General features: G+C 45.5%; 1 long non-coding RNA gene across 1 annotated transcript; it reads left to right on the top strand.

Moving 5' to 3' along the window:
- The first annotated feature begins 1,852 nt into the window (after positions 1-1,852).
- LOC133282495 (uncharacterized) lies at positions 1,853-22,780 on the top strand. The gene is made up of 3 exons (XR_009747645.1): positions 1,853-1,951; positions 21,177-21,333; positions 22,662-22,780. It is a non-coding gene; the product is annotated as an uncharacterized LOC133282495 (long non-coding RNA).
- Positions 22,781-24,633: the final 1,853 nt, after the last annotated feature.

Genomic DNA, 24,633 nt, shown 5'->3' with positions numbered 1-24,633 from the left:
CAAGTCCAACCATTCCCCAGCACTGCCAAGGCCACCACTAGCCCATGTCACTGAGGGCCTCATCTACATGGTGTGTGAACACTTACAGGGACAGTGATTCCACCACTGCCCTGGGCAGCCTGTTCCAATGCCTGAGCACCCTCTCTGTGAAAAAGTTTTTCCTAATATCCAATCTAAATGAAAATCTAATATCTAGATGATATGAAGCTGAGTGGTGCAGTTGACACACCTAAGGGACAGGATGCCATCCAGAGAGACTTGGACAGGCTCGAATGGTGGGCCCATACAAACCTCATGAGATTCAATGGTGCCAAGTGTGGGGTCCTGCTGCAGAAAAAATATGGACTCAGTCAGAGATCAATATGATCAGACCAAAAGCTGTTTATTGCAAAGCTTTAACTCCTTAAATACTATTGCTTACAAACACAGTGATTTGGCATATTATCACAGTATCACAGTATGCTAGAGATTAGAAGGGACCTCAAAAGATCATCTAGTCCAATCCCCCTGCCAGAGCAGGAACACCTAGATAATGTTACACAGGAATGTGTCCAGGCGAGTTTTGAATGTCTCCAGGGATGTCTTGAAGACCCTTAGGGACTAACATATAATTGGTTAAGCACAGGTGTGAGAACTTGACCTCGAAAGCTTGCCAACGGTCCACAGTTCTCATAACTTGGTGAATTCCAGCTTCTTCTTATCTTGCTTGCTTAAGCTTCCTCGGGCCTCTCATGGCCTTGCTGTATCTTTCAGGATTATGTTCATGTACCAAATATCCATTCTCCTGTGAGAACACTGTCTCCACAGGGTCCTGCACCTGGGTTGGGGCAACCCCTGGAATCATTACAGGCTGAGGGATGGAAAGATTGAGAGTAGCCCTGCGGAGAAGGACTTGGGGGTACTGGTGGATGAAAGATTGGACATGAGTGGGCAATGTGCGCTTGCAGCCCAGAAACCAACTGTATCCTGGGCTGCAGCCAGAGGAGCGTGTCCAGCAGGTCAAGGGAAGTGATTCCGACCCTCTACTCTGCTCTGATGAGACCCCACCTGGAGTCTGCATCCAGCTCTGGAGTCCTCAGTCCAGGAAAAACATGGACCTATTGGAGAGGGTCCAGAGGAGGGACACAAAAACAATCAGATGGATGGAGCACCTCTCCTGCGAGGAAAGGCTAAGAGTTGGGCTTGTTCAGCCTGGAGAAGATAAGACTCCAGGGAAACTTTATTGCGGCCTTTCAGTTCTTAAAAGAGGTCTATAAGAAAGATGGGGAGAGACTTTTGAGCAGGGCCTGTTGCAACAGGATGAGGGGTAACTGCTTTAAACTAAAAGAGGGGGGATTCGGGCTGGATGTGCGGAAAAACATTTGTACAGCGAGGGTAGTAAAATCCTGGCACAGGATGTCCAAAGAAGCTGTGGCTGCAGTATCCCTGGCAGTGTTCAAGGACAGGTTGGACAAGGCTTGGAGCGACCTGCTCTAGTAGAAGGTGTCCCTGGCCATGGCAAGGGATTAGAACTGGATGAACTTTAAGGTCCATTCCAACACAAACCAGTCTGATTTGAGATGCCTCGAAAGGACGAACCGGTGTAAACCCTTGAGCCCTGCAACAACCAATTCCTCCACCACACCTAGTTCCAACCCCGGCATTGCTTTCGCTGAGAAGAGGCACTGGGTTCAGGATAGCTCCTCCTACGCCACGCCCGGAACCCTTTATCCCGGCGGCGGTTTCCATTTCACCAATCAGGGCTTGTGCCGGAGGTGGAAGTATAGATGGGGGCATGGACAACTCAGCGGCTGTAGCGTGGGAGGTAGCTGGGCAGGCAATGGGTTGGGTAGGGTTGTGTCCCGTTCCCCCTACCCCGCAGTCAGCGCTATCGTCTCTTCATCCTCCAGCATCGGTGTAGAGGACGCGACCCAGCACCTGCGGGACATCCTCAAGCTGGACCAGCTGTGAAGTGAGGGGCGTGGAGGCTGCTGGCAACGGGCCGGGCTTGGCCTGGCCTGGCCGGAGACGCCGTGCTGCCTTGTTCTGGGGCTGTGGGATTCTCCTACGCAGGGTCTCCGGGGATGGGCGAGGCTCATCTCCTCTTAGGGCCCCGGCGGCATCGCCCTCCCCCAGAACCGTCCCGCCTAGGGTGAGTGGCCCTGCTACTGCCCCCGAGGTATGCTCGGGGAGTGTAGCCGGATGAGGAGAAGAGCAGAAACCCCGTGTGAGGGGACTTGTTGGTTGGGGAGGGTTCTCGTGGCTGAGCAGAGTGGGAGCAGTGGGGAGACAAACCTCACTGCTGTGGCTCTCTTGGCTCTTGTTATCCTAGAGGTATTGCTCTGGGAGCTGTCAATGCTGATCTCCTCCACCCAAGCCTCTTTTATTCAGAACACTTGGAGTTTTCCCCAGATGTCTTATTGGGCTCAGTGGAAGGGGCTGCTAGGCATCTTTGAGATCAATGCCATCTTAATTTTACAATCCCAAACTGGTTTGTGTTGGAAGGGACCTTAAAGCTCATATAGCTCCAACCCCCTGATATGGGCAGGGGCACCTTCCACTAGAGCAGGTTGCTCCAGGCTTGTCCAGAAGGGGCAGTCACAGCTTCTCTGGGCAACCTGTGCCAGTGCCTCACCACCCTCACAGGGAAGAGCTTCTTCCTTTCCACAGGTTTCTTGCTCCCCTTTTTATTATTGTGAACTGGGATCATAAATACTTCCCTTAAAATGATTGTGAGTGTTCTTCCTTTGCCTTGAGCTATTCTACTTCTTTGCTCAGAGTTCAGTAGACTCCCTTCTGCCTGTAAAAACACTTGTGGTGAACAGCAGCAGGCTTGGGAATCAGCTGTACAATGCTCTGTACTTGAAAGACTGAAAAGTCAGAGCAGAGATGGGGAGCACCTGTTTCACAAGCAGTTTCTGAGATGAAGGGATGTGTCATGTTTGGGGAATGGTTGGAGTTGTTTCTGTTTTCTGAAGATGATTTGAATTTCCTGTGAAGCAGCTTTCTTGGCGGTTGAAGCAAAGGTGGTATTTATTGAGTGTGGCTCCTTTCTTTTAATTTTTCTTCTTTCCTATTCATTCCTATGTCAACTCTAGCACCCAAGAAGACAGCTGAGAGGAAAAGGAGCAATTGGACAGTAAGTCAAGCAGTAAGGAACCTGTGCTTGTTCTCAGCAGAAATCACTGCCTGGGTAATAGCAGATAGATTTGAAAGAACTGGACATAATAAGGTGAAGAGCAAGTTTGTTAACTGAAAGCCTCTGAAAATCCTGTAAGGATGTCGGGAAAGGGAAGCTGGGGGTCCTTCAAGACTTGTGAAAGAGAATATAAGAAGCCTCATGAATTGAATGTGTAAGGCTGGTCCTGTCTGGTATCAAGTTGCTGTGGTCAAAGTCCTCTCTAATTGTGGTTTCTGTAATACCCTGGGCTTCTGTCATGTTTTAAGCCCAGCCAGTAACTTGGAACCACGCAGCCGCTCGCTCATTCCCCACTTTTCTTCCTGCTCCTGGAGAGATTGGGAGGAAAATGGGAAGAACGTAAACCCCACGGGCTGAGATAAGAGCAGTCCAGTAGCTAAGGTATAATACAAAACCACTACTGCTACCACCAGTAATAATAATAAGGGAAATAACAAGGGGAGAATACAATTGCTCACCACCTGCCAATGTTTACCCAGCCTGACCTGAGCGGTGATCTGAGCCTTCCGGATAACCCCCCAGTTTCTGTCCTAGGCATGGTGTGATGTTGTATGGAATACCCCTTTGGCTACTTTGGGTCAGGTGTCCTGTCTCTGCTTCTTCCTGCTTCTTGTGCCCCTCCTCACTGGCAGAGCATGAGACTGAAAAGTCTTTGATTGGAGTAAGCATTACTTAACGACAACTGAAAACATGGGTGTGTTATCAGCATTGTTCTCAGACTAAAGCCAAAACACAGCACTGCACCAGCTACTAAGAAGGAGAAAAATAACTGTTACAGCTGAACCCAGGACAGTATCCACTCCTTGTCTTATTGCTACAATCCCTGATGAAGAGTTCCTCTCCAGCATTCTTATAGGCCCCCTTCAGATATTGGAAGGCTGCTGTGTTAACCACTATACCACCAACGCTCACCTGGAAGACACCTGAAAACTGTTCACATATTCCACAGCTTGGTCAAGGTCGGGGATTGAGAAGTAATCTCTTCTTCCTCTTCCTCTGATTTCTGTTGTAATAACCCCTGTTCAGATGATGTCCCTTGTAGTAAGTGCACTGGGTCTTCATTTTTCTTCACTGCACAAGTTGCTCTCTCATTTGCTTTTCGCCTTGCTTATAGGGGCAACCAATATTGGCACGGGTTGGTCCTTTGATTTAGCTGTAATGTCTGTTTCTGTGGTTGGAGTGGCTGCAGTGTCTGTTGTTGGGGTTGGGATGCCTTTTGTTAATAGCTGAGACATGGGCTGGTACACGTGAGGAGCTGGATAGATCAGGTAGATCGTCTCTCAATTGTTTGAACTCCTGGGACAGTTTTTCCACAGTTGAAATGATGGAAGGGGTGAGATTGTCTTCGAACTCTTGGAGTTTATGAATCATTTTATCCACTGTTGGTGGTGCTATGGCATGCCAGGTTATTGCTTCCAATGAGTGGACATATGATGATGGTGAACTCCTCGTAAATTTCCACCACATGGGTCATGTGCATTTGACTTCATCTGGATCTACAGATGCATTCCCAGCGTCCAGCCTGCAGTAGGTCATCTCTACAATGGCTGATTCCCTCAGAGACTGGATGCCTTTTTCTAGTGTAGTCCACTTGGCTGAATGACTCATAACATCGTCCTTGTATGGAAACCTTTCTTTCACAGCTGCCAATAGCTGTCTTCAAAGACTGAGGGACCTTTACTCTTCTGCAATTGCTTTGTCAATTCCTGTTGCAGAATGACTCTAAGAGCAGAACCATAGAGTTCTGGAGGACTGTGCAAGCAAGGCAGGGGGTGGCCCCCACAGGTGGCCGGAGACCGGACCTGGGAGGAGAATGTGGAGGAAGCTGTGGGGGCTAACCAATACTGTTATGCCAAGAAGGAGTGGCTGAATACCACTCCTATATATGTGTGAACTGTGTCACAAATAAAGTAGAAGTTGCTTATCACCCATATTGGGTTGGCCTGTCTGCTTCTCCTCGCCACTTCCAAATGGCGCCCGAACAGGGACGCGGACTACAGGGCCCTGGTCGCTGGGGACCCGGATTACAGGGCCCCGACTAGCGGGGACCCGGATTACAGGGCCCCGACTAGCAGGGACCCGGGATACGGGGACCCGGGATACAGGGCCCCGGTCGACAGGGACCCGGATTACAGGGCCCCGACTAGCGGGGACCCGGGATACAGGGCCCCGACTAGCGGGGACCCGGATACAGGGCCCCGGCCGACGGGGACCTGGGATACAGGGCCCCGGCCGACGGGGACCCGGATACAGGGCCCCGGCCGACGGGGACCCAGGATACAGGGCCCCGACTAGCGGGGACCCGGATACAGGGCCCCGGCCGACGGGGACCCGGAATACAGGGCCCCGGTTGACAGGGACCCGGAACGGCGAGTGAGCGGCGCCAGCGGCAGCTGCCGGGAAGCACGGGCAATACTGCTGCGGTGGCGTGATGGACCCAGATCCTTGGACTAACCGAAAGAAATCCGCTGCTGGGGCGAACCAGACACTGCTGCGTCGGGAGGCCGATCCGGAGACCGAGGTTACAGGACGACCCAGAAGAAGATGTAAGAAACTAAGGATAAGGGTATTGTTTATTAAGATTTATGTTAAGCCCAATGCAAAGGTTAGGCAACAAAAGATATGAAATCGCTTACTCAAACAGTTACCAGACACAGCTTGTGCAAGATAAGATAACCGCAATCGCTTACACAAACTAAACCAATTACCGCTTATACAAACATAGCAGATGTTGACTAAAGATAACTGTAAGATGTTCCAGGAACTGGCAGAAATAAGACAAACAACTCCATATAAGGACATACGAGTAGAAGGTCAACTATGGGACAAAAGAGGAAGACTTCTTACTTCAGCCTCAACGACCACCAGGAGACAGAAGTTGACCCCCTAGCAACAGCTGAAGCATGCGCAGAGTACCTCCACTACTTCATGAACACGAAGTAAAGATGTATAAAAGGGGCTGTTTGAACTGCTCAGTACGGCAGTTGGCGGAGCGCAGACTCCCCTGTCGTCCAGCGCTGTTTTTGCTCATATTCTACTTGCTATAATTAATAAAATTTTAATTGGATTATGATCCGTTGTGGTCTCAATTTATGACAATTTTCTGGTGCCATGACTCGGATAAGGAGCGGTGGGCTTTGGTCCTCCGGGGAGGTGCCCCGCGACATTTTGCGGCCCCGCGACCAACAGCTCACCCCAACCTTACCGACGAACCTAAATTCTAGAATAATGAGCAAAGGAGAAACCGGTAAAATCCCATAAAATTCTGTGCACGGGAGTCCGGACGAAGACGCAGGATGCGTAAGTATATTGCAAAGTTGTTCGCAGGTTTGCCATTCGGGCGGGATTGGGTTTCCTGGAATATAACGAGTGAGAGGTTCGATATACTGAACCAAGCGAGTGTGGACTCTTAAGTACTGCGTCTCCCATATCCCACGAGGGACTGGGCCAGGAACAAGAGGAGCGAGTGAGTATGTTTGTGGATATTCCAGAAGATGGGGGCGAAGGGCAGCAAGCCTTCGACTCCCATGGGAAGGGTACCCATTGTACCTAAGAATACCCCTCTGGCATATATCTTAGACAACTGGAGATATTTCCTTGGAACCCTAGGAAAAGATAAACAAAAAATGATAGAATATTGTACTAAGATATGGGGAGGGAAGAAGATTTCTAAAAATGTCTTTTGGCCAGTCTATGGGTCAGAAGAAGATTGGGTAAGACAGCAATTAAACCTCTGGGTTAATAATAAAAAAACCCTTAACCCGGAGGAGAGTCAATATGCGGAAGTATGGCTAGAAAGACCGGGAGCTAGACTTTACCCGCTGAATGAAATAAAAACTAAACAAAAGAAAAAGAAGGAAGAATTAGACGAAACCCTTCTAACCCCCCTCCTTACATTCCTCCTCCTGCTCCCACAGCCCCTCCAGAGGCCCCCAGAGCATCCACTCCCCCACCAGAGTCGGAACAAGAGTCTCCCCCTCCTCCTAAACGCGTAACTAGAAGTCAAAAAGGGGCAGCTCAGATGTACCCCCTAAGGGAAATACCCATGGGGGGACCTCAACCTGTGATCGGATATATTTCCGTACCCTTAAATCCGGCTGACCTACGAGATTTTAAAAGAACCGAGATGGGAAACTTAATTGAGGACCCACTCGGAGTGGCAGAAAGATTAGATCAATTTTTGGGACCAAACCTTTATACTTGGGATGAGATGCAATCTATCCTTGGTCAATTATTTACTACTGAGGAAAGAGATATGATTAGACGAGCAGGAATGAGACTGTGGGATGCTCAACATGTCCAGGGACCCCAAGCAGATATTAAATGGCCACTCCAAAGACCTAATTGGGATAATCAAGATCCGGTACATAGAACTCATATGCAGGACCTGAGAACTATAGTAATTCAGGGAATTAGAGAAGCAGTACCCCGTGGCCAGAATATCAATAAAGCATTTAATGAAATGCAAAAGAAAGATGAAAGCCCTACTGAGTGGCTAGAACGACTGAGGAAAGCCCTTCAGCTGTACTCTGGGGTAAATCCAGACGACCCTTTAGGGCAAGCGCTCCTCAAAACTCAGTTTGTGGCAAAATCATGGGAAGATATCAGAAAGAAGATTGAAAAGTTAGAAGACTGGCAGAATAGAGGGCTGGATGAATTACTGAGAGAAGCTCAGAAAGTTTACGTAAGGCGGGAAGAAGAGAGCAGCAAGCGACAAGTAAAAATGATGGTAGCAGCGGTCAGAGAGGATCGCAAAGGGAGAACTGGTGAACACAGATCTGCTGGAACGAAACAAGGGAACGTCGTAGTAGAGAAGGAACAGAGATATTGTTTTTACTGTGGAAAGAAGGGACATATAAAGAAGAATTGCAGAAAAAGGATCAGGGATGAGGAAATGTTGAAAACGGAATAGGAGAGTCAGGGGCTCTATATCTTAGGGGACCGGAGTCATCATGAGCCCTTGATAAAATTAAGAATAGGTCCCCATAAACAAGAGTTCACCTTTTTAGTAGACACTGGGGCTGAAAAATCAACTATTAAGCAAATACCTGAGGGATGTAAAGTTTCCCCTGAAAAAGTACAAGTAATTGGGGCAAAAGGAGAACCCTTTAAAGTAAGCAAAATCAAAAATGTGGTATTCGAAACTGAAAATAAATTTGGAATGGCTGAACTCTTGCTCGTCCCTGAAGCAGAATTTAATCTGTTAGGACGAGATTTAATTGTTGAATTGCAATTAGAAATTAAAGTGAAAAATCAAGAGCTAACAGTGTCTGCTTATCCTTTGACCGTGGATGATCAAAAACAAATTAACCCCGATGTCTGGTACTCTCCGGACACAATTAGTAGACTGGAAATTCCACCGATTAAAATCCAAATTTCCGAACCCCACATACCTGTGAGGGTAAGGCAATATCCCATATCCCTAGAAGGACGGAGAGGATTAAAACCAGAAATTGATCGATTGTTAGCACAAGGAATCTTAGAGCCTTGTATGTCACCCTTTAACACCCCCATTTTGCCTGTAAAGAAACCAAATGGGAAATATCGGCTCGTACATGATTTAAGGGAAATAAACAAAAGAACTATCACCCGGTTCCCTGTAGTAGCAAATCCATACACACTGCTAAGCAAACTAGGACCCCATAACTCCTGGTATAGTGTGGCTGATTTAAAGGATGCCTTTTGGGCCTGTCCACTGGCAGAAGAATGCCGTGATTATTTTGCCTTTGAATGGGAAGACATAGAGACAGGCCGTAGACAGCAATTGAGATGGACCGTGCTTCCCCAAGGGTTCACTGAGTCCCCTAATCTGTTTGGACAGGCCCTTGAAGAGCTCTTAAAAGAATACCAGGTACAAACGGGGAACGTGCTGTTACAGTATGTAGATGATCTGCTCATAGCAGGGAATAATAAGGAGGATGTAAGAAAAGAAAGCATTCGACTTCTAAACTTTCTTGCACAAAAGGGCCTACAGGTATCACAAGAAAAGTTACAATTTGTGGAGGAAAAAGTGAAATATTTGGGACATTATTTGTTTAACGGCCAGAAGATATTGGATCCAGAGCGCATTAAAGGAATTTTGGAATTACCTATGCCTGTCACTAAGAGGCAAATTCGGCAGGCATTAGGGCTATTTGGGTATTGTAGGCAATGGATAGAAAACTATAGCTTTAAAGTTAAATTCTTATATGAACAACTGTCTAAAGACAAAATACCCAAGTGGACCTCTCAGGATCAAGAGCAGTTTGTCAGTCTCAAAAGAGAGCTAAGTCAAGCACCGGTTTTAAGCCTACCAGATTTAAAGCGGCCATTCCATTTATTTGTTAACATACATGAAGGAATGGCATTCGGAGTATTAACTCAGGAATGGGCCGGACAGAAGAAACCGGTGGCATACCTATCAAAACTGTTGGACCCTGTGAGCAGGGGTTGGCCGAGTTGTTTACAAATCATTGTTGCTGCTGCCTTATTACTTGAGGAAACCAATCGCATTACCTTTAATGGAGAAGTTGTCTTATATGCGCCTCATAACATCAGGGGAGTGTTACAACAAAAAGCAGAAAAATGGCTTACAGATAGCCGATTATTAAAGTATGAGGGAATACTTATAGAATCCCCTAAACTATCTTTGAAAACTATTGGAGCAGTTAACCCTGCTGAATTTTTATACCCAGGAGAAGATAATGAACTATTGCACAATTGTTTTCAAACAATTGAACAACAGACACGCATTAGGCCAGATTTAGAAGAAGAAGAACTACAATGTGGAGAAGTATTATTTATAGATGGGTCATCACGAATAGTGGAAGGTAAACGATTGTCTGGATATGCCATCGTTAAGTTGGAAAAAGGAGAATTTAAGACAATAGAATCAGGCCCCCTGAGTGCCAGCTGGTCGGCTCAAGCCTGTGAGCTGTATGCATTGTGGAAGGCATTAGTGTCACTGAAGGGAAAGGATGGAACTATATATACAGACTCACGCTATGCGTTCGGAGTAGTACACACTTTTGGAAAAATATGGGAGGAGAGAGGATTTGTTAACTCACAGGGAAAGGAACTGATACACCCGGAATTAATTCGGCAAGTTCTGGGAGCATTGAAAATGCCGAATAAAATAGCAGTTGTACATATAAAGGGACACCAGCGAGGTACAAGTTATCAAGTTAGGGGAAATAATGCAGCTGATACAGAAGCAAAACGAGTGGCAGGCAATTATAGTATGATTTTGACTATGCAACAAGTACCTGTTAGTAAAAATTTGAGTTTTGAGTCTGCAGAAAAGGAAAAACTAGAACAAATGGGAGCTAAGGAACAAAATGGGAAGTACATATTGCCAGATGGGAGAGAAGTCTTGCCGAAAGGCATAGCACTCGAAATATTTTCAAAAATACACAGTAAAACACACTGGGGAACCCAGGCGTTAGTTGATCATTTCAATCAACAGTTTGCCTGTATAGGCGTATATAATATAGCAAAGACAGTCACGGCAGCCTGCGAGACCTGTCAAAAGGTTAATAGAAACAACATGAGACAAAGACCTCTTGGAGGACGTTCCCCAGCATACAGACCTTTCTCACACATACAAGTAGATTTTACTGAACTACCTAGGGTAGGGCGTTATAAATATTTATTAGTTATGGTGGATCATTTAACACATTATGTTGAGGCTTTTCCTACCTCCAGGGCAACTGCTAACCAAGTTATTAAAGTGTTACTTGAACACATTATACCTCGATATGGAGTACCTGAAGTAATCGACTCGGACAGAGGAACACACTTTGTGTCAAAAATTGTTAGAGATCTAACAGAAAGCTTGGGTATTAAGTGGGAATACCATACACCATGGCATCCACAAAGTTCGGGAAAAGTTGAAAGGATGAATGGAGAAATCAAAACTATTTTGACTAAATTAATGATAGAAACCAAATTATCATGGATTAAGTGCCTACCCATGGCACTATTAATTCTCAGAACCAGACCCCGAGCAGATGTAGGAATATCAGCGTTTGAAATGGTGTATGGAATGTCTTATAGAATTGAAAGTCCACAAACAAATGTTTTAATTCGAGACCGTGTGATTAATGAATATGTTTCACAATTAGCAGAACATCGTAACAAGCTTTGGGAACATGGACTGATTGTGCAACGACCCCCTTGGACTTAAAAATTCACAATGTTAAACCTGGGGATTGGATATTGATTAAAGTGTGGAAGGAAGAAACCCTAAAACCCAATTGGGAGGGACCTTATCTTGTTTTGCTTACAACAGAAACAGCTGTCCGGACTGCTGAGCGTGGATGGACTCATGCCAGTCACATTAAAGGCCCAGTGACGAGACCCCACTGGAAAGTAATCAGTACTCCAGGTGACACCAAGATAACCCTGAAAAGATAACGTAATGATAGAGACTTTATTTGATTATTTCACCGCATTATCTTTTGGTATAAAGTGTGTATTGCTGTTTATATTTGCTATAATTATTTCTCTTTTTTTCTATTATATATGGAAGCGTACAAAGTGTGTTGAAGGAAATTGCTAAACTTATGCAACCACACAATAGTGAATATAGAAGATATGCTGATGTAAATAATATATGTACTCTAGATATACGAATTAGGTGTAATAATTTGAACTGCAATTGTTATCCATTTGCTTGTTTTAGGTGTAAGGTATGCCAGGATAAATGGTGGACACACTGTGAATATGGATACCCTCCAATAGGAGTTTGCACACAGTGTTGGAAAATCCAAAGAACTCTCACTGAGTGGAAATTAAAACAATTAGAGTCTAAACAAGAAATTATTCGGGAATCCCATGAGTGATGGAAGATTTTTGCCAAAGGAGTAAACCCTCAATATTATTGTTACCAGTCCAACGAACCAGTCCCCTTTGTAACTGAAATTTTGGTTATAAAGTGTAGAAGGGAAGTACTAACCGTGCCTTGCTTTGCCCCATTAGTTAAAGCTGCAAAGTGGGAAGCCTATGTAAATAGGCAGAAAGCCCGAAACAGCTACTCTCCTGAAGAATTCCCTTGCTGCCAAGAAGATGGTACACCCCGTGGCTCGAAGCAACCGAGTCAACGGGCGAGGCAGAGGAGGAACAAACTGTGGAGAAAAGAACCAGAACAATGGGACGCAAAAGCAGCAATGGCCGAACTTCCCCAGGACTGGTAAAAATATACTTAAATTGGCAAAATTGACAGACACCCTTTTTCCTGGTATACCGTTAGTTTTGTTATTGATAATAACCCAAGCAAATGGAAACCCTCATGAACCTATGGCCTGGAAATTATATAATTTACCAGAGTCAAAATTAATTCAAACTCAGATCGGTCCAGGGAAGTGGAATTTCTCCGTGCATCTATATTCCCTGATACCTATAGAACAGGACTCCCCTGTTTTTACCCCGGATCTAGCAAAGCTTCAGGCCCAATGCAAGGCATTTTATATATGTCCAGCAAGTAACCCTGGCAGAAGTTATTGTAATTATCCAGGTCATTTTTACTGTAGCTATTGGGGTTGTGAAACTATTGCTTCAAATTGGAAAACGCGGGGAGATAAATATATAGATGTAACTTGGGGACCCCCGGGCTGCACTCCCCCAAAGCATGATTTTGATGGACACCCTAGAAAACCCTGTGGCAGCGTGTCCTGTACCAGAATTGAAATCATTATAAAAGAACCCCAAGATGATGCATGGTTAGTTGGCCGTATCTGGGGAATTAGATATTGGGAATCAGGAGCGGATAGGGGAAGTTGCTTTAGAATAGTTAAAGAAAAGCTTCCTCATGATCCTTTACCAGTAGGACCAAATCTGGTCCTGAATCCACCCACTTTCTCTGAAGAAAAGGTTGCCCCCACAAGTGTCGCACCCACTTCTCCAGACTCCCTTTCGAAAACAACTAATGGCATTGTATCCAGGGATCTAGAGTTGTCAGAATCCAAAGACCCCTTATGGAATCTAATGCAAGCCTCTTATCGTGCCCTGTCGTGGTTTAAACCCAGTCAGGTAATTCGTTCACTCACTTCCCCCCCTTTCTTGCCCTCCCCCTGCTCCTGGAGGGACAGAGAGGAGAATCGAAAAGAATGCAACTCCCACGGGTTGAGATAAGAACAGTTTAGTAACTAAGGTATAACACAAATCACTACTGCTACCACCAATGATAATAATGATAAAGGAAATAACAAGGAAAGAGAATACAACACCTCAGCACCAGCTGACCAATAACTCGCCCCCCTCAGCCCGACCAAGCACCGACCGATACCTCCTCCAACCCTGCAGTCCCCCAGCCCTTCCGGCTAACTCCCAGTTACCTCCTGGGCATGACGTGCTGTGGTATGGAATACCTCTTTGGTCAGTTTGGGTCAGGTGTCCTGTCTCTGCTTCCTCCTGGCTTCCCCTCCTCCCTGGCAGAGCATGAGGCTCACAAAGTCCTTGGCCAAACCAAAACATCGCTATCAGTTCTGCTCCCAGGCCGAAAGTCAAAACACTGCACTGCACCAGCTACCAAGAAGGGAAAAAATGACTGCTACTGCTGAACCCAGGACATGCCCTTAATGAAAGCAAACCAAATTTAACTGAGGAATGTTGGTTATGTTATAATGTTAGGCCACCATATTTTGAGGCAATTGGAAAACTAGGTAAGATTCAATGGTCAAATGGTTCAAACCCACAGGAATGCCCATGGGATGACCAGAGAAACCATACGCAAGGCATTACTATTCAATTAGTAACAGGCCAAGGAAAATGTATAGGTACAGTGCCCAAAAAGTATCAGCCTTCGTGCAACCGAACAGTCACTATAGAAAAACACACTATAGAGAAACACAAGAATAAAAATGACAAATGGGTTATCCCAACACCAGGTGCTAAATGGGTTTGTTCAGACATCGGAGTAATGCCTTGCCTATCCCTAAAAGTGTTTAATCAATCTCAGTTTTGCGTACAGGTGATTATTGTTCCTCGTCTGATCTATCACACCTCTGAGGAGGTGTTACGCCATTTTGAAGGAGATCTGAATAGACAAAAACGAGAGCCAATTACAGTGGTAACCTTAGCTACACTGCTGATAGCGGGCGGAGTTGGAGCAGGCACAGGCATAGCCTCCCTAGTAAAAGGTCAGGAATTACAAAGTTTGCAGATGGCTGTAGATGAGGATTTAGCAAAAATAGAACAATCTATCCAAAATTTAGCCACTTCAGTAAAGTCTTTATCAGAAGTAGTACTGCAAAATAGAAGAGGATTAGATCTATTGTTCTTAAAGGAGGGAGGGTTATGTGTAGCTCTCAATGAAGAATGTTGTTCTTTTGCTGACCATACGGGAGTAGTCCAGGACACCATGTCTGAACTCCGGAAAAGGTTAGATCAACGTAAGAAAGATCGTGAGGCGGGCAGGTCATGGTATGAAAACTGGTTTAATGTTTCACCTTGGCTAACCACTTTGTTGTCTGCTTTAGCAGGACCGCTTATTATGTAGATCTTGGGACTTATATTTGGGCCTTGTATATTACGCTATATTTTACACTTTATTAGAGAACGGTTTGACATAGCTAAACTGCTTATTTTAACCACGAGGTCTGGGGCAAAATATAAGAGTGTATCTATTAATGAGGATGAAGATAATGAGAATGAAGATTATTGTGAATGTGTTATGCCACGTAAAAACTCTGTTTGTAATTGCGAGATATTGCATTGTAAGCGTTATGATAAATGTTGGGAGTGTGGAAAAAGGATTGCTTGCAGTACCGAGAATGAAAGTAGCGTCTAATAAACAATAATAGGATAAAAAGAAAAAGGGGGGATTGTAAGAAACTAAGGATAAGGGTATTGTTTATTAAGATTTATGTTAAGCCCAATGTAAAGGTTAGGCAACAGAAGATATGAAATCGCTTACTCAAACAGTTACCAGACACAGCTTGTGCAAGATAAGATAACCGCAATCGCTTACACAAACTAAACCAATTACCGCTTATACAAACATAGCAGATGTTGACTAAAGATAACTGTAAGATGTTCCAGGAACTGGCAGAAATAAGACAAACAACTCCATATAAGGACATATGAGTAGAAGGTCAACTATGGGACAAAAGAGGAAGACTTCTTACTTCAGCCTCAACGACCACCAGGAGACAGAAGTTGACCCCCTAGCAACAGCTGAAGCATGCACAGAGTACCTCCACTACTTCATGAACACGGAAGTAAAGATGTATAAAAGGGGCTGTTTGAACTGCTCAGTACGGCAGTTGGCGGAGCGCAGACTCCCCTGTCGTCCAGCGCTGTTTTTGCTCATATTCTACTTGCTATAATTAATAAAATTTTAATTGGATTATGATCCGTTGTGGTCTCAATTTATGACAAAGACGATCTGGAAAAGGCTGGCCATGAAAATGGACCGAGAGGTAGCCCTGGACTTATTACAGTGCTTCTTATAAAAGCGGGGAACTGAGCCCTGAACTTTTTACAGTGCTTTTTATAAAAGCGGGGAATTGAGCCTGAGACTCTAAAGCAGCTAGCAGGTCTACTGGCTGTAGGGAAGGCTAAGAGATTTTTTTTGCAGATCCTAATATAATATTTGAGGAGAGTGAGTGGCGAAAGTTTGGTGATGAACTATTTGACTCAGTGCTTAATGATGATAAAAAGGCAAAGAAACTCGGTAAACCACGGAGGGAAGTAATGAACTGTATAAAAAGATACAAGGCAGAAAAGAAAACTGCCGCAGTAGCAACGGAGAAACTAGGAACAGACGTCCCCGGTCGGTTGAAACCGGGGGAAGATTACAACTCGTTCCCCCCAACTCGCGGGAGCACAGGGTTTCCCACCCCCCCCACCCCGCACCCCCCCCCCTTTCTTTTCTCCCCCTCCATCAGAAGGTGCCACGGAGGAGGTGTAACCCCCTGCTCCCCCACCACCCCAGTACCGAAAGTAGGGACTTTGAAAAGGACAGAGAAAGTATATTAGAAGGGATACGTATGATAAAAGTCGAGGAATCCGAAAGAAAGAGGGCGGTGCCTCGGCGCCGGATCGATTGCGGCGCCACTGTGAAGCACGCAGTAGAAAATAGGGATCATGCGCTAGCGGGAGATTTAAAGGAACCGCGAGCCTCTCCAACCCACTACGCTTAGAGTGAAAAAAAAAAAAAAAAAAAAAATTTAACTCAGTCACGGAGGAGCCAGGTCTGCCGATGGCTACATACCGAACGAGAGACATCTGATAAGAAAGACACAGCTGCGAGCAACGGAGACCCCGAGTTCGGCGCAGGATCAGCCCCCGAATCCCCTGAATCCGAGCCAGATTTATATCCTCTGCTTCCAGACCCTGACTCTTCGTCTCCCGGGTCGGTCTGCTCAGACTTACTGGCCCTGGAGACGCTCAGTTGTAACAATGGGTAACCAAAGAGGTGAACATTACTGGGGAATTTTCTGCAATGGGCATCTTTGCATATCCTGTGTTTACTACACAGCAGGGGGCTAAAGAGTGGGAAGCTCTTGATCTCAAAATAGTTAAGGAGGCCTGACAAACAGTGACCACGTATGCGTTAAAATCCTCTTAAACTCAAGCTGTATATATTATGATTTTTTCTTGCAATTGACAGGGGGAGCCCATACAGTTTCTCTGTGATACTCATGTACTAGAAGTTGGTAAATATAAGTATGTCCAGGTTTCTATCAACCCTTGGAGACCTCTGTAGATACTGCTGGCCACTTCTTCCAGCACAGGCTGGCCACCTGTGTCGGAATGAGTGTGCATTTTGGTCAGTATAAAAGCCCAAACCTCATACGATGTGGGGGAGGCAGAGCCTTTGCGGGGATGCCCGCTAAGGTTGAGCCTGCCACCTCACACTGCAATGATGCTTCTCAGAGCTGGTTTGCTGTTAGTCTCCACAGGGTCCTTGTGCCACGTTCTGTACGTGGGACTGTAGTGGGAATAATGATAGCTTTTGCAGGGACAAAAAAAAAAAAAAAAGAGGGGGGAGAGAGAGAGTAATGATGTTACATTTAACTTTAACCTGTCTACTTCTGAAGAACTGATAACCTGGGGGAGGGGGTATATTTGTGCCCTCCTGCCTACAGGTCCATGGCGACTGTCTGCAAAGTTTGTGAAGCCTTGCCATGAGCTGGACAGACGGACGAATGGATAAACCTGATGCCTCAGCTACAGGAGCTGACCGTGAATACCCCAAGCAGAATGAGATGGAGGAAGAGAAAGAACAAATAACTGCAAAACATCACTTGGGGGCAACTGAAAAGTAACATCCTGAATATGTGTGCTTGTAAAGTAGCTATTATTAGAGCTTGTGATTTTGTGTATAAAACCACCTGTATTTACTAGCTAGTTGCTAATAAGAAACTACACCTTGTATTGTATAGATTTGTCACTTGTAAAAGAGATGTTAGAGTATGGAAATTTGCAGTAGCTGCTAGAAAATGCTAAGGCAAAAGCTAGAAAAATTTCAATACAATGGTAGTGTTATAAAGCAGGTGATGGAACAAATTAAGAGGGGGGGAGAATTCCACTGGTATGAAATTTCTTTGGCTAGTCCTTCACTGCCATCAGCATCTTCAACATGCTGCTGCACCCTGTGATAGTTACTCTGCTAATGTAAATGTGTGTGTGCCTTGCTGTAGTAGCAACTTGTTACTGGATAAAACAAAAGGGGGGAGATGTGGAGACAGTGTTCTCACAGGAGAATGCATAATTGGTACATAAACTTTGAATAGTCCTGAAAGATACAGCAAGGCCATGAGAGGCCTGAAGAAGCTTAAGCAAGCAAGATAAGAGGCTGGAATTCACCAAGTTAATGAGAACTGTGGACTGTTGGCAAGCTTTCAAGGTTGAGTTCTCACACCTGTGTTTAACCAATTATATGTTAGTCACTAAGGGTCTTCAAAACCTGTATCCAATCATAATATGCCAAATCACTGTAAGTGCTTCAGCTGGGGCCTTGGCTCAACTAAGCAGACTGGGTTGCTGAGTTGCTAAGCAGACAGTTCTACATCGAAGGCAATTCCTGATTTGTTTTAATGTTGACTCTGTAAGACATGCAACACTGCAGAACCTTTTGTTGTTGGAACAGGGACATGGATGTGAAGAGTTTGATGGAATGTGTTGTATGAGTCTCTCTGATTATGCTAATTCAATACACGAACAGCTGAGAACCCTGGCTCAGCTTACCCAGCAATAGTAAATGAGCAATATCCTAATAACTAGATGGTTGTCTTCACGGGGCATTACAGTTTGAGTCAAACACTGTTGTTTGAAGTATTGCACTTATGTATCATTGTTAGGTTAATCATCGTAGCTATTAGACTTGCTTATAGTTGTGTGATAAAACAGGTGAACAGAATAACCCATAATGCCTTGCTTGCACAAAGAAAAAGGGGGGAATTGTTGCAGAATGACTCTAAGAGCAGAACCATAGAGTTCTGGAGGACTGTGCAAGCAAGGCAGGGGGTGGCCCCCACAGGTGGCCGGAGACCGGACCTGGGAGGAGAATGTGGAGGAAGCTGTGGGGGCTAACCAATACTGTTATGCCAAGAAGGAGTGGCTGAATACCACTCCTATATATGTGTGAACTGTGTCACAAATAAAGGAGAAGTTGCTTATCACCCATATTGGGTTGGCCTGTCTGCTTCTTGCTGCTTACAAATTCCCCCTTCCCTAGCAAGTGATCCCAGCTGCTTAGCTTCCCTACCTTCTAGTTTGTGACTGTCGGCCCCATTGTCCCAGCATCCGAGCAACCAGGTGATTATGTGTTCCCCTGGATGACGGGTAAATTGTTTTTGTGTATTCCATAGGTCGGTTGAGGTCCATGGTCAAGAAGTCACCTCTTCTTCTTAGAATAGAATAATAGAATCATAGAATAATTAGGGTTGAAAAGGACCTTAAGATCATCTAGTTCCAACCCCCCTGCCGTAGGCAGGGACACCTTACGCTAAATCATATCACCCAAGGCCTCGTCCAACCTGGTCTTGAACACTGCCAGGGATGGAGCATTCACGACCTCCCTGGGCAACCCCTTCCAGTGCCTCACCACCCTAACAGGAAAGAATTTCCTTCTTATATCCAATCTGAACTTCCCCTGTTTAAGTTTTAACCCGTTACCCCTTGTCCTGTCGCTACAGTCTCTAATGAAGAGTCCCTCTCCAGCATCCCTATAAGCCCCCTTCAGATACTGGAAGGCTGCTATGAGGTCCCCACGCAGCCTTCTCTTCTCCAGGCTGAACAGCCCCAACTTCCTCAGCCTGTCTTCATACAGGAGGTGTTCCAGTCCCCTGATCATCCTTGTGGCACTTCTCTGGACTTGTTCCAACAGTTCCATGTCCTTTTTATGTTGAGGACACCAGACCTGCAGATAATACTCCAGGTGAGGTCTCACAAGAGCAGAGTAGAGGGGCGGGATCACCTCTTTCGACCTGCTGGTCATGCTCCTTTTGATGCAGCCCAGGATACGGTTGGCTTTCTGGGCTGCAAGCGTACACTGCCGGCCCATGTTCATTTTCTCATCCACCAACACCCCCAAGTCCTTCTCTGCAGGGCTGCTCTGAATCTCTTCTCTGCCCAACCTGTAGCTGTGCCTGGGATTGCTCCAACCCAGGTGTAGGACCTTGCACTTGGCATGGTTAAACTTCATGAGGTAAACTTCTTCCTCTGATTCGTGTAATAATAACTTTTGTTCAGATGCTGTCCCCTGTAGTAAGTGCATTGTTTCTTCATCTTTCCTCACTGCATGGGTTGCTTTTTGTGCCTCTTGTTTGCTTTTCCCCTTGCGTACAGGGGCAACTGGTATTGGCACAAATTGGTCCTCAGTTTTAGCAGCAGTGATTATCACTGTGGTTGGAGTAGTTGCTGTAACTGTTGTCGAGGTTGGTGTAGCCGCTGTGCTTGGGGTTTGGGTAGCACCAGCAGCTGCGTTGTCTTTTGCTGTCGGAGTTTGAGTAGCTGCTGTACTTGTCACTGGGATTGATGTAGTTACTGTACTTGGAGTTGGAGTAGCTGTGTTGTCTGTTGTAGTCAGAGCTTGAGTAGCTGCTGTACTTTTCACTAGGGTTGCTATAGCTGCTGTGCTTGGGGGTTGAGTAGCTGTTGTCTGTTGCTTTGCCATCAGATCCAGAGGTATCTTTTTCCTCTTGAAAGTGATGGATAGCATTGAGCAGGGCTCTAGGTGTAGGCCAACCCCAGCATGTTGCACTTGGTCTCAGATTTTCAGCATGTTGCACCTTGCAGCCAGTATTTGCTATTTTAGTGTTTATCAGCTGGGGGGCCTGGGCTAAGGTAGCACCTGCTGACTGGTACCCAGCCTGACCCAAGCAGCAATCTGGGCCTGTCTGGTAACTCCCCCCATTTTCTATACTGGGCATGATGTGCTGTGGTATGGAATACCCCTTTGGCCAGTTTGGTTCAGGTGTCCCGTCTTTGCATCCTCCCAGCTTCCTGTGCCCTTCCTCCCTAGTAGAGCATGAGACTGAGAAAGTTCTTGATCAGGGTAAGCATTACTTAGCAACAACTAAAAACATTGGTGTTATCAGCACTTTTCCCAGACTAAAGCCAAAATAGCACTGCACCAGCTACTAAGAGAAAAATAACTGTTACACCTGAACCCAGGACAACTTTTGAAGAATGCTTTGGTCTGGCACTTGTTTCAGTTAATCTGAATTGCCAGCTTAGTCTTTCTGATCCAAGACTATTTGCTCCTTGAACCTAGGAAGTTCCTCATGCCTGTTCTTTGTTTTTGTTTTTTGTTTTTTTTTTTTTTTTTGTCTGCTGGGTTTGCTTATGTAAGAAAAGAGCCATGATTTACCTTGTTTCTGTGGAGATAAGTTTCCTACATGGATCTCTTAACACATCCTTTTTGGAGAATAATACTTTTCCCAATTAATTAAGCATATTCTACCTGATAGTTTTTGTCAGGTTCTTCTAGTCTATCTGGAGGTAGTCTGTTTTGCACAATGCTGTTTCTTTTGAATGGATAGCGTGCTCAGTTGGTTGTGCTTTTCCCTAGGCTCAGTGAATGAGAACCAGAGACCATCAATTTCATGTAACAGAGACCTGAATGGACTGCTGGTGCCTGCCCCATAGTGGCTGGAAAAGGTACCTTCTCTGGGTAAGCCAGTGCATCAGAGCATTTCTCTGGGAGCCCTACAGGAGAAACAAGTCATGTAAGTTTTCATGGAATCCCAGACTGGTTTGTGTTGGAAGGGACCTTAATGTTCACCCAGTTCCAACCCACTGCCACAGGCAGGGACACCTTCCACTAGATCAGGTTGCTCCAAGCCCCATCCAACCTGACTTTGAGCATTGCCAGGGGTGGAGCGTTTACCACTTCTTTGGGCAACCTGTGCTAGTGTCTCACCACCCTCACAGGGAAGAACTTCTTCCTTCTGTCCAAACTGAACTTCCCCTGTTTCAGTTTAAACCCATTACCCCTTGTCCTGTTGCTATGTTAAAGAAAGGCTGAGAGTGACTAGAAAATAATTAAAACTTAGTTCTGGTGTGTATGGATAAGCATGTTGGGAAGCTGATGAGTTTCACGTTGAGTTCAGGTGGTAGTTGTGAGTCAGTGCTGGGGTTCAGAGCTTTTGTGATGCTGATGTGTGCAGCCTGCTATCTTTGCTGCTCAGGAACTGGAGTATTGGCAGAGCTGTTTAGAGATAAGGGGAACAGGACTGATTGTATGGTGGGCATTAGGGGTCAGGATGGAGGTTAATTAGCAGGGCACTGGGTGAGATTTATCATTTAGCATTCTCATGTAAGCTTCCAGCTGGACTTCTTCTGGGCCCCAAGTTACCTGAGGGGTGACTTACCAGTCCACAGTATGGTAGACCTCACAATTGTCCAGATATTTCTCTCCATATAACTTAAAACAGGACAAGTGATCCTGAGGTAGGATTCTACATAACTGCTGACTTGTGGATATACATTGATGTGTTTTGGACAGTACCTATGCTTTTACTGCTTATGTGTTAAAAAACATATGCATATAGAATACTCTGGATTTGTCATGGGAGTAATACAAATCCACATCAGACTAATTGGTGTAATGCTTGGCTTCATGTGCTGATTCTTAACATTAGAGCTCATGTGAATAGCTTTTTCTTAGGTTCTCTGCTAACAGTTTTGAGAGAGGATGCTGTGAGAACCATGAGCAACATGCACTGTTGATGAAGTTCAACAGTTTGGTTTCTTTGCACCTTCTAATGTTGCGTAGGAGTCAAGGCTACTTCAACCAAATGTAGGTTTGTGCTCAATTCCAATAAACTGGAGGATTTTAAGCTGAACAAACCAGGTGTTTGGTGCTCTCAAAGCTGTGGCACATGGGGAAGGGATACTCCTAACTGAAAGTAGTTTCTTTTTATTTTCAGTTATTCAGCGCAAACTTCCTAGTTGCACAGATACTCCTGCATTGCTGTTAAAATCATGAGTAGCCAATCTCTGACTTCTGTTCTCTTCCTGTAAGTCCTGTCTGTTTTTTTTTTTTCCTTAAAAGCTGCCTTTCTGGTGATGACAGTTCTGCTTGCATAGTGATAACAGCAAAAGATGTGGAGGTAGTGGCCAGCAGTGATTCCAGCATCACCAGCAAGGCCAGAGGGAGTAACAACGTAAGGAGGAAGAGAAAGCATGGTTCTGTCTCTTTTTGTTAGTCACATCAGCTAATGCTTGGGGGGGGGGGGGGGGGGAATTAAAAGGAAATAATTTTTCCTGTGTTATAGGAATCTGTAATTTGATAGAAGTTTGTCAATGAGCTTGACAAGGGGGAAAAATTAGAAGGATATCTTGTATCTGATTGTTACTGTTATTCCAGAATCTGGCCAAGTTATCCTCTAAGTCTTTTAAGTCCCGTGATCTATGCTGTAAGTTCCTGGGAAAGTGCCCTTCCTTCACAAACAAGTTCTTCCTTCTGATTGTCTCTTCCCTGGCAGGTCTTCATTATGGGGAGAGCATTGTTTTTGATGGTTTGCTAGCCTTAGTCCTGCTGAGGGCTCCACCCAGCAGAATCAGGGCACGCAGAAGAACCAGCGTGCTGAGATCAAAATGGCTGCTGTAGCAGAGTACTAAGACATGCTCAGAACAAATGCTAGGAATTAGGAGAGAGAACTCTGGTTTTGATCTCTGCCCTTTTCTGTATTATACCATTTTGTTCCTTGCTGTGCAATGAATTAAGGTAACAGACAGTAAATGAATACTGTACTGTTATCATTGTTTTTCATATATAATACTGGTGAAAGGGAGGATCACTGTCTCAACCCGTAGGAGTTGCACTCTTTCGATCCTCCTCCCCGTTCATCCGGGAGCGGAGAAGGGGAGAGCCCCGGGGGGGGGCCCTCGATTGCTGTCAGCCTGGCACCACTCACTGGGAGTGAGTGAACAAGTTGCCTGACTGGGTTTAAACCACGACAGGGGGTCGTGGTTTAAGCCCAGCTGGTAACTCAGAACCATGCAGCCACTTGCTCACTCCCCTGCTTTTTCCCCCCTGCTCCCGGAGGGATGGAGAGGAGAATGGAAAGAATGTAACTCCCACGGGTTGGGATAAGAACGGTCCAGTAACTAAGTTATAACACAAAACCGCTACTGATACCACTACTAATAATAATGATAAGGGAAATGACAAAGGGAGAGAATACAATTTCTCAGCACCTGCCGACCGATATCCAGCCTGACTCAAGCAGCGATCGGGGCTTTCTGGGTAACTCGCTCCAGTTTCTGTACTGGGCATGACGTGCTGTGGTATGGAATACCCCTTTGGCTGGTTTAGATCAGGTGTCCTGTCTTTGCTCCCTCCTGGCTTCCCATGCCCCTCCTCACTGGCAGAGCATGGGCAACTGAAGAGTACTTGATGGGGAAGTGCTACTGAGCAACAAATAAAACACTGGTATGTTATCAGTGTTGTTCTCGGACTAAAGCCAAAACACAGCACTGCACCAGCTACTAAGAAGTAGAAAAGTAATTGTTACAGCTCAACCAAGGACAGTGGGTTCTCTCATGGTCCCCAATAGTTTTCCTCACTGTGTTTAGTAAATGACCTCAGTGCTTGCGTGCACTCGCAAGGTCCTAGTGCCGAGTTAGCAGTTGGTATGTCCTTGCTTCTGTTCTTTTCCAGTCTCACTCCACTTTGGGTGCCATCCTGCTATCTTGAAGGCTGGCATTCTTGGTCTTATTTGTTGTCTCCTTAGTTGTTACCAATCCTGTGATGTTCTTTCCCCCGTCAGCTGGACATTCCTTTCTCTCTACGTGTTAATAATTTAGAGCAGTTTGCTGTATTTTACTGTTATTTAAAGTCATCCATATTACTGTTAGTTTAAACCTATAATTTAAGTCTGCAGCCTGAGAGCCTGAACATACTCCTGCTTGCATGTACAGTAGGGTTTGCAGAGAATTCTTCTCCCAGAGGAGGCTAGCAAGCTGTTGAGCCGCTCCAAGGCAGAGGGCTGTCTCTGCACTGTCCTGTGTCCCTCACCTGC

This window comes from Pezoporus flaviventris, unplaced genomic scaffold (assembly GCF_033815535.1).
Source record: "Pezoporus flaviventris isolate CSIRO_AGI_PZ_B2104156 unplaced genomic scaffold, CSIRO_AGI_Pfla_v1 ptg000125l, whole genome shotgun sequence".
Classification (NCBI taxonomy): Eukaryota; Metazoa; Chordata; class Aves; order Psittaciformes; family Psittacidae; genus Pezoporus; species Pezoporus flaviventris.
Note: the sequence above shows the minus strand (reverse complement) of the source record. Positions and strands in the feature narration are given on the sequence as shown.